Source organism: Durio zibethinus, chromosome 28, assembly GCF_047325235.1.
Source record: "Durio zibethinus cultivar Kanyao isolate XHJ-2024 chromosome 28, ASM4732523v1, whole genome shotgun sequence".
NCBI classification, from domain to species: Eukaryota; Viridiplantae; Streptophyta; class Magnoliopsida; order Malvales; family Malvaceae; genus Durio; species Durio zibethinus.
The window spans coordinates 10,407,769-10,417,986 of NC_143189.1; the positions used below are offsets into that span (position 1 = coordinate 10,407,769).

General features: G+C 27.5%; 1 pseudogene across 1 annotated transcript; it reads right to left on the bottom strand.

The window, feature by feature from the left end:
• Positions 1 to 3,456: 3,456 nt before the first annotated feature.
• LOC149510726 (putative disease resistance protein At5g63020 pseudogene) lies at positions 3,457 to 6,720 on the bottom strand (annotated as a pseudogene). The gene has a single exon (XR_016335200.1). The product of XR_016335200.1 is annotated as a putative disease resistance protein At5g63020 pseudogene (transcript).
• Positions 6,721 to 10,218: the final 3,498 nt, after the last annotated feature.

Consider the following 10,218-nt stretch of genomic DNA (forward strand, 5'->3'; position numbering starts at 1 on the left):
TATATTACATTATCCAAATTTACTATTAATGTATCATTGATTAACAATTAAGTTATTGATGATTTACTATTAAATTATATTAATTTACTTTTAACGTAATGAGTAACTATTCAATTATCAATTATTTAATATTAAGTTATTATTCACAATATAAAAAAGGTTATTTATAATTCACTACTATTAATTAATTACTATTAAAATAAAATTGATTTATTATTAAGTTATCACTAATTTACTATTAAGTTATTATTAATTTATTATTAAGTTATCAATGATTAACTATTAAGTTGTCACTTATTTTTCATTAAATTATTCTTGATTTACTACTCTCTTGTTATGCATTTACAATTATCTTACAATTAATTTATTACTAAATTATTATGCATTTACTATTATATTATTATTGATTTATTACTAAGTTATCAATTATTGACTATTAAATTATTATTCATATATTGATTTATGCATGATTTACTATTAAGTTATTATTGATTAATTATTAAGTTATCAATAATTACTACTAAGTTATACTGATTACTTTTAGCTTTCATTGATTAATTACTAATTAGCAATCATATACTATTATGTTATCATTAATTTGCATATATTCAAAAAGAAAGCAACTGCAATGAATGCTAAATGATGTAATTTATAAGATAGAGAAAGAAGTAAGAAAATGTTTAAACGTAGATGAGTTGAAAAACAATAATTAAATGCTCTTAATTTGCTATTTGTAGTTTAGCATATAATAATAAGTTAAAATCATAACTTTTTATACTAATGTAAGTATCAAAGCAAAGTTAAATTAATGTATAATAGATATTAAGTTAATATTTTTAAAATATTCTTTAAATTTTTTAATTCATTGTAAAATAGTACATATTAAGATAAGTTTTGTTAACAATTTGATTGAATGATTTGTTATATATTTTTATACTTGTTACCGAAGTACAATTTCTTATAAAAAATTGAAAAAATTGAAGTATTATGCCAACAATGAAAATAATAAACTTCACCTTATGTTTCTATCTTTAAGTATATAATTTTAGGTAAAATTTAATTATGCAAAAGCAATGAGAAAAATTTTACTAAATAAAATTTATAAAAAATAAATAGACAATAATTTTAAAAAATATTAAGTTTATAATAATTACTTTCACATTCTCTTTCAAAAATTTCTTTTATTAAATGAAAAGATAGTATATTTCTAATTGTTATTTCATTTTTATTACTATCATTCAAAATGCATTTTTTTTATATATTTTGATGTCAACCAATTTTTTCATTTCAAAAGAATAAAGATTATAAGGGGTCATAATGACCCAAATAATATTTAACTGTATGTTATCTTCCTAAATAAGTTTGAACTATAATATCTATTTCAAGTGAAATATTTAAGTTGTTTCCTTCAATCTATATCACAGTAACTTGATTAGCAAGACTTGGGCATAAGAATTTCAAAATCCTTAAAAGAAGATATATCATTTAATCTTTGCACAATTTGGGTATATGAATTTTCTTCTAGAATTATCATTAATATTTCCATAACTTTTGCACTTAATTTTTTTTTTCATTCTATTTTGAAATTTAATACCAGTGTCATAAAAGTATAATTAAAAATAATATGAATTAATTAACTCAAACTTGAAATAATTCAAGACTCATATTGAGTATACATAAAATTTTTACACTTTTTGAATTTTAATATAATTAAAAATAATATAATACACATAATTATAAAAATAAACAAATTTCACTTGATTCAATTGATTTTAAACAATCAAAACCTTAGTGGTTATTTAAAATATGAAATCACTTAAACCAAAATTTGAATTGACATAGCAATACAATCAAAATCCAACATTTTTTATTTTATTTGAATTTAAGATGATTTTAAATCCGGCTTTTTAAAGAACGAAAAGTTTGCATCAATTATTATGTCAAATTTATTCAAGTGATAAGTGAATAATTAAGTATACAATGAATAGAAGCAAATAAAACTTAACTCAACCTAATTGATATTGATTCTAAAATTAAAACCCAACTTGAAATTATGAGTAGTCAAAATTCAAAATAATTGAAATACTAGATACACAATTAAATAAAAATTTATCAAAAGAATTTTCTTAATTATTGCTTTTATATCACATTTAAGTTTAGTTAAATTATAATGTATAATAATATTTTTATATTAAATGTAATAGTGATAATTAATTTGATGAATTTCAATACTTTTGAATAAATATTACCCAACATAGTAACCTTAAAAATTTTCATATAATCATGAACATTCTTTAACTTATATAATGAAAAGAAAAATGAAATCTATACAATGTTTTTCCTAAAAAATGAATTTTATATTGATCCTAAAAAAATTTGAAATCATTAAAATTATATATTTTTCATTAAAACATCATATAGCACTAACCTTATTGATATGAATAAGATAGAACTATGTATAATCAGTCAAATTTTTCTCTCATTTTTTTGCTTTGGAAAATCTTTTATTGGTGCTTCCATTAATTAAATGTAATTCTACATTCTACCAATTAAAAACATAAAATTTCTTTTATTTAAAAATTTTATTATACATAAATTTTGATTATATAAAAATATCACAATACATAATTTTAAAAATTACAATGAAATAAAAAAGATTTAATTAATTTCTTTTTTGAATTATTTCAAGAGACTAAAAAGATTTAATTATATAAATTATCAACTCATAAAATATACAAATAATAAAATTATTAACATACATATATAGCTAGCAAATCAATTAAAATAAAAGCCTGAAAGGAAAAAAATTAGAAATAAAACAAATATGCTTTAATGATTTGGGAGTCTAATAATGAAAAGAAACTTCATTTAAATTAAAATTTATAAAAAAACTTATTATGGTACTTTAATCAATCATTTTTAACATTTTAGGAATTAAAAATTTAATAAGGATATTTTAATCAATCACTTTTAATACTTTTTTAGCGTAATTATAAAAAATTTAATAATAAAAAAGAAAATTAATTTAAATTAAAAGTTATAAAAAATTTACTAAGAATATTCTAGTGAATCATTTTTAATCTTTTTAGAATTAAAATTTCGAAATTTTAAGCAGTTTAATTTCACAAAAAAATCTATTTTTAATTTTAGTTGATTTAAATTAAATTTAAAGAAATTAATAAAAATTATATATTTAAAAATAAATTTGCTAATTTAAAAATTTATAAAAGTATTTAAGTCAATCACGTTTAACACTATTAAAATTCACACTTTTATACATATTCACATTTTTATACATAGATAATAATTTATAATTAAAGAAAGACGAGAAGAATATAAATAGTTATTGCACGGTTTAAATCAAGAAAAACTTGGTAGCATAACATTTTAGCTGACCATAAATAAAATAAAACAAATTGAGATATTTAGGTTGAAGCTAAAATTATTTACTCAGCATTAAAATGCAGCCTATATTTAAATCCATATAAGCAAAAGATTCACCATTAACTTAGTCAATTTAATGAACATCATACAAATGAGAAGATCATCCACCATTTTAGAACACACCGCAACAGCTTCAAACACAACAATTATAACAGAGACTAAAGGTAAAAGTAATATGTTTACTCTGCAATTTCAGTCAAGAGACATAAAACAGGGAAGAAAATCGTTTAGAGCACATTCATCCTCCCATTGAAGCTCTTTCCACCATTCTTTCTCTCCTCTAATGCTGATTTTGTTTTCCTTTGCACTGTTGGAGTCGAGTGGAAGTCTTTTCAGCTTTGGGCATCGCCAAACCAAAATTTCTTTCAAACATGAGAAGGGAAGTGTATCCCAGTAAATGCTCTTCAACTCTGGCAAATCCAGTAAGGAAAGAGACTCGAGTTTTCCAAATAGGCTTAAAGTTTCTACTAGCTCAGCCACTTGACTCAGTTTTCTCTCATTGATTATTTCTTCCATATTGTTGCAGTGGGCCGCATTAAACCGCCTCAGGTTTGGAGCGAGAATTAGCCATGTTATGTCCTTCAATTTTGAACATTGGGTTATAAATACGTAGCGAAGGCTTTGGAAGCAATGTTTGCCTGCAATCAGAGAGGTTTGAATGTGGCTCTGTGTTTTTATCATTCTGCCTTCCCCTCCCCACTCCATCTCCACTTCTTCCAAACTTTCACACTTCCGAAGGCGTAGAGATTCTAGACTCTTCATATTCGCTAAAGATAAAATATTCAATCGCTTCGAGTCCTTTAACAAGTGAAGCTGAATAACTAAAGTGCAGCTGCATAACCTTTCAGAACTCAAAAGTCTTTCGAGACCCAAGGCACTTGTTATATTGACAGTCAACACATTCAAATGGTTCAAGCACTTCAATTTTTCCACCAAACATTCACTATTATCTTCCACTTCCTGGCCCAAAGAATAATCACAGCCAAACATTCTCAATACTTGCAACTTTGAAAAAGTAGATATCAACTGTCTTGGAATTCTTATGGTAGACTCACAGTATTCCAAGTTCAAGCATTTAAGCTTTTCTAAAGCCTTCAAACCAATTGGTAGCTGTCTTATCCTTGTACGGGAGAGATCGAGACATTCCAGAGACACCAATTTCGAAATTCCCATTGGCAATTCTTCTATATCTCTATTGCGTGACAAGTTTAGAACTTTTAAGCCGCACATAAATTGGAAGAAGTCATTATTGATCACCTTCAACTGATTATCCTTAAGAAACAGAGTTTGGAGATCAGGACAGTTAGGTGCTTGTACTAGATTTTCAATCCTGTTCTTCATCAATGACATCCTGCGTATACTTCCCCAATTCTGAACTTCTGGTAACTTAGTTAATTGATAACCTGCCTGCACAAAAAACCTCCACTTTTCTTCTTCACATTCACATGCTATCCACAAACACATGTCACGAATCACATCATGCATCTTTATGCAAAATTCATTTATTTCTTCCAATAAACATGCATGAAGAAGAGAACCAATCATTTGGTGGCCTTGGTTTCGAGCTAGACTTGTATTCCCATGTCCATCCAAAAATCCCTCTCCTATCCAGAAATCTATAAGCTCATCTTTATTAATTGGGTAGTCCTCTGAGAACAAACTACAGTACAAGAGGCAAGTTCGAAACATGTCATTGGGAAGAGAATCAAAACTGAATTTTAGAAGTGGATATACCTCTTCACCCATGTCTGGAAAAACAGAGGCAGATGATCTCCGACACACTTCAATTGCACCTTTCCATTCTTCAACTTTGTTCTTACAAGCCATGGCACGAGCAATGGTGACAAGCGCGAGAGGTAGGCCTCCACATTCTTTGGCCAATTCAAGAGCCAACTCACGAATACATGGATTACTATCAAGTGTTTCTTCACCAACTTTTTCTTGAAATAATTCCCAAGCTTTTTCTTCAGGCAAACACCGCACTTCAATCTTCTTTTGAGCTTCCATTTGGCCACAAACCTTGATAGAACGAGTTGTAAAAACTAGTTTGGAACCATTTTTTTGAGTTGGGAGAGGTATCCCAACCTTAGATAGATCAACTCGCTCCCATATATCATCTAACAATATGACAAATTTCTTTTCCTTTAAAACCCTGAAGATGTTTAGAGCTTTTTCCTCTGGAGTTTTGTCCTGCCATGTTCCATCAGCTATTCCCACCCTTTTAGCAATGTCATCTTGGACCTTTCCGATATAAAACCCTTTAGATACTACAATCCAAATAACTACATCAAATCGATTTGGGGGTTCACAGAACTTGTTGTTGATTTTGTTCAGGAGGGTTGTCTTGCCAACCCCTCCCATGCCATACAGGCCAACAATTCCCACTTGTTCAGCTTCAAGGCTGCTCCAAGCCTTATCGAATGTGGATTCCAAACCAACAGTATGCTCAGTAGGTCGTTCAGTTACTAGAGGTGTTGGTTCCTCCTCAGCCACCTTGTCAAAAACTCCCTTGCTCTTATGATCTACAACATCTCGGAGCATTTTGGTAATTTGCTTCCCAAACTTCAGGTTGGACTTGGGACTCATAGAAAAACAACCTCCTACACATAATTTCTTAATTTCCTGAGGACTTTGGTCAATCAACAAATGAGCTCCATTAATCAAAGTTTCTGCCCTCGAAAGCCAGCCTTGAACTCGGTCTAGCCGCTTCAGCTGTTGTTGATCTTCAGCTATTTTCACTCTTCTGATCACATCATTTCTTAGTTCCGTCAATTCTGCTAGTGCAATTTTTAAAGCTTCTACGTTTTCTTCAAGCTTGCATACAAACTGTGCTTGTCCGGCAACACAATCACAGCAGCGGGTAATGACAGTGTCGCATGAAGGTGAGATCGAGAAGATGTTACCCATAGTTAGGCTTTGGTTTTAAAGGCGGAGTTGAACAATTTCTGGAAAGGAGAAAAATGAACGAAATCAAAGATGCTTTTTGGAATATCAAGGCAAAGGGTGAAAAAATGAAAGAAAGATATGCAGAAGTGCACAGAAGGCAAAGAATATCTCCTGGAATTTTTTTTTGTTTGCTAATTCTAACTTAACCAAGGGTGTTGGGAGTAGTTGCTGTGGGATTACTACTATTTGCCACTTTCTACTTGTTTACTCCATTAAAAATATTCTGTTTGCTAACCGATTTAACTGGTAATTATACCACAACCTACAGAGAAAAACACATCAGACAATTTACATGTAATGATATGATTTTTTTTTAAAAAATTTTTGGTAGGATCAAATAATAATTATGTTAAATTGGTTCTTGTAACAATCATGCATGTATTTTTTCCGAGCAAAAGATGGCCTTGGGGCCGGGGTGGCTTTTGGCATCTACCTTTCGGCAGAGGCAGTCAAGAGGAAGTTGCACATCAAAACAATGCATTATACTTAGTGACAAATTAGTCAATAATGACTTTAAAAAATTAATTTAGTGGGGTAGGTTTTCTGTTGTGTGGAATATGCACAAACTTGGTCCAATTTGGCGTGCACATCGACATAAATAAACCAAATCACTTTCCTTTAAGAACATTGGTTAAAATTTTTACCTTTTTCACTGGACCTAAAGAAGAATAATTAGACATAATTGAAATATCATATGTAGAAAAATAGTCAGTCATTTCGAAGAAGAAAAATAGAAAGAATGAGTTTTTAAAATCTTAAAGTTTCAAATTTAAGTTTTATTGTATTTGAATTTAGTTTATTTTATGTTAATTTATTTATTTAATAATTTTTTTATAAACGTATGAATTATGTGATTTTTGAAATTATTTGATTATAATTGAAAATTTTAATTGTAATTACATTCAATAAAAAAAGATGGTTCCTCCGAATACTAAATTTATCAACCTTGGTTATGGAAACTTTGTTTTGATAATTGAAGCATAGTAAGGGTATTTTGATCCATGTGCACATAATTAATCTCTCATAGAGAGATAAAATTGGCCCAATAATCCTTTGATTTGGGAAAAAAATTTAACAGATTCTACGTTTTTTGTATGAAGGAAAGGAATTCAATATGAGAACAGGTTTGGAGGTCTTTGTCATGAATTGGATGTTGAGGCTGCTATTGAAGCATCACTGAAAACCTTCATTTTGTAGTTTCAAAACATACATTATTTGTGTAAAAGGTGCGAATTAAATTGAATTTTCCATGTTAGAAAATTCACAGAATTCAATTTCGAAGGCAGCTAAGCACGTGTACTGATTGAAATAGAGTCAGAAAAGGAGGTGTTTTGATTGGAGCTGAGAGCTGTCAGTCATTTGCAGAAACAAAAATCGGACCCATACCATATGCTCGTTAGGCAAAGGGCTTTTAAAGGGGAAAAAGCAACTTCTGAGAAAAGGCCATGTAGCTACGAGATATATAAGACTCTTGCAATTTTCTTTGCTGTTTACTATAAAGCCAAAAATATTCAACAAGAAAAAAGAAAAAAGGAAAAGGAATTTCGTAACATTTTTTATAATATCAATAAAATTGTTTGTATATTTTTGGAGTTACCAATATTTTACATCGCCTATGCGGAATTGTTGCTTATAAGTTTAAATTGTGAATAAATTCAATATATTCAACTTAAAAAAAAAAAAACATTTTTGACATGTTCTTTCTTTTTTTCCTACATTTTTCTTGATAATTAATTCCTAAAGCTTCATTGACATATTCACCCTTTTAGATAGCAATAGCGTGTTCTATTAAGCGGTTGGGGTGTATTCTATGTGTAATTTTTATTTTTTTATCTAAATGTGGATTTTACATATATTAAAACGGTGTACAATCCATTAAAATAATAATAAATTTCATATTTATAAGAAATAAATGTTATGTAATTTTTTTTTAAGATTAGAATAATTGTAAAATTATATAAATAAAAATATTATAGATAAAATGTTCTCTATATTTTGATTAACTCTATATAATTTAAAATTATAATTAATTAATTATCAATATAGTCGTAAAGCAGAGGATAAAGAAAACCTTTACTTTGGAAAATTTGTCAACGTCGAGCTTTAACTTTACAATTGCCCTCTTCCTTGTAAAAGATTCTTAAACAAAAGGTTGTTTACTCCATTAAAAATATTCCTTTGGCCGACCAATTTAGCTGGTAATTAGACCACAACCTACAGAGAGAAACACGTTAGACAATTTATACGTAATGATAAGATTATGATATTTATTTTTTTTAGGATCAAATAATAACTATATTAAATTAGTTTCGTGTAACAATCATGCATGTATTTTCTGAGCAAAAGATGCCTTTGGGGCCGGGGTGGCTTTTGGAATCTACCTTTTTTCAGAGGCAGTCGAGAGGAAGTTGCACATCATGCATTATACTTTCAACGACAAATTGGTCAATAACGACAAAAAAACTTAATTTTGTGGGATAGGTTTTCTGTTGCGTGGAAGAAGCCTTATACTTTCATTAACCAGTGTTTGGCATCAACTAATAAATAATTAGCTTAAAAAATTAATAACGTGGGGTCGGCTTTTCTGTTGTGGTCCAATTTGAGGTGCACATCCCCGACTAATTAAACTAAATCACTTTCCTATAAGGACATTGGTTAAAACTTTTTCTTTTCTGAATGAACCTAAGGAAAACTAATTAGACGTAAATTACAATATCTTATACGGAAAAATAGTCAGTCATTTTTAAGAAGAAAAATAGTAAGAATAAGCTTTTTAAATTTTAACTTTTAAATTTAAGTTTTTTTTTTTTTTTGCATTGGAATTTAGTTTAATTTTATTTTGATTTATTTAATTAATTTTTTATTATTATTTTTTTTTAATAAATGTATGAAATATGTTATTTTTAAAATTATTTGATTATAAAAAAAATTTTAAATTTTAAATTCATCAAACCTTTGTTATGAAAACTTTGTTTTGATCATTGAACTTAAGGATAGCAATGATATTTTGATTTGCGTGCATATGATTAATCTTTTTCAGAGATATAAAATTAGTCCAATAATCATTTGATTTGGGAAAAAATTTCACATATTCTACATTTCTTGTATGAAGGAAAAGAATTCACGTGAGAAGAGGCTTCCAGATCTTTGCCATGAATTGGATGTTGAGGCTGCCATTAAAGCATCTCTCAAAATCTTCATTTTGTAGTTTCAAAACATACATTATATGTGTAAAAGGTGCAAATGAAATTAAATTTGACATGCACATCTATGATTAAGTCACTTTTAAATCTTGTTTGACGCATAAGATTATTCATAGGATAAAATAATAATTATTTTATATTATGTTTGATTTCTATCGAAAGAAAACGATTTAATTTTTTTTAAATGGAGATAAATTTTTTTAATTCATAAGATTAAACTTAAATATCCAATTATATATTTAAAAATTATATCAATAATTTAAATTGTACAAACTTTAAAAAAAGATAATTTTAATAAATAAATAAATTATTTTATTTTAATTTTTGCATACATCAAAAATAAAATAAAATAATATTATTTAATATAATCTTATACATAATATCATTATATCTTATTTTATCATAATCTTATATATCAAATATAATTTTAATTTCCTATAAAAAATATTTAAATCTTTTTTTTTTATAAAGTCTAATAAGTTGTCAATCGCAATATTTTTTTATTGAAAAATGGTCAATCATTCTCCGACCAATCAAACCTTATCTCAATACTAAAGCTCCATTTGGAATCAAATAGTGGTCCAGCGAAGATATTTTTGCATGAAAAATTGTGCCAAATGCATCA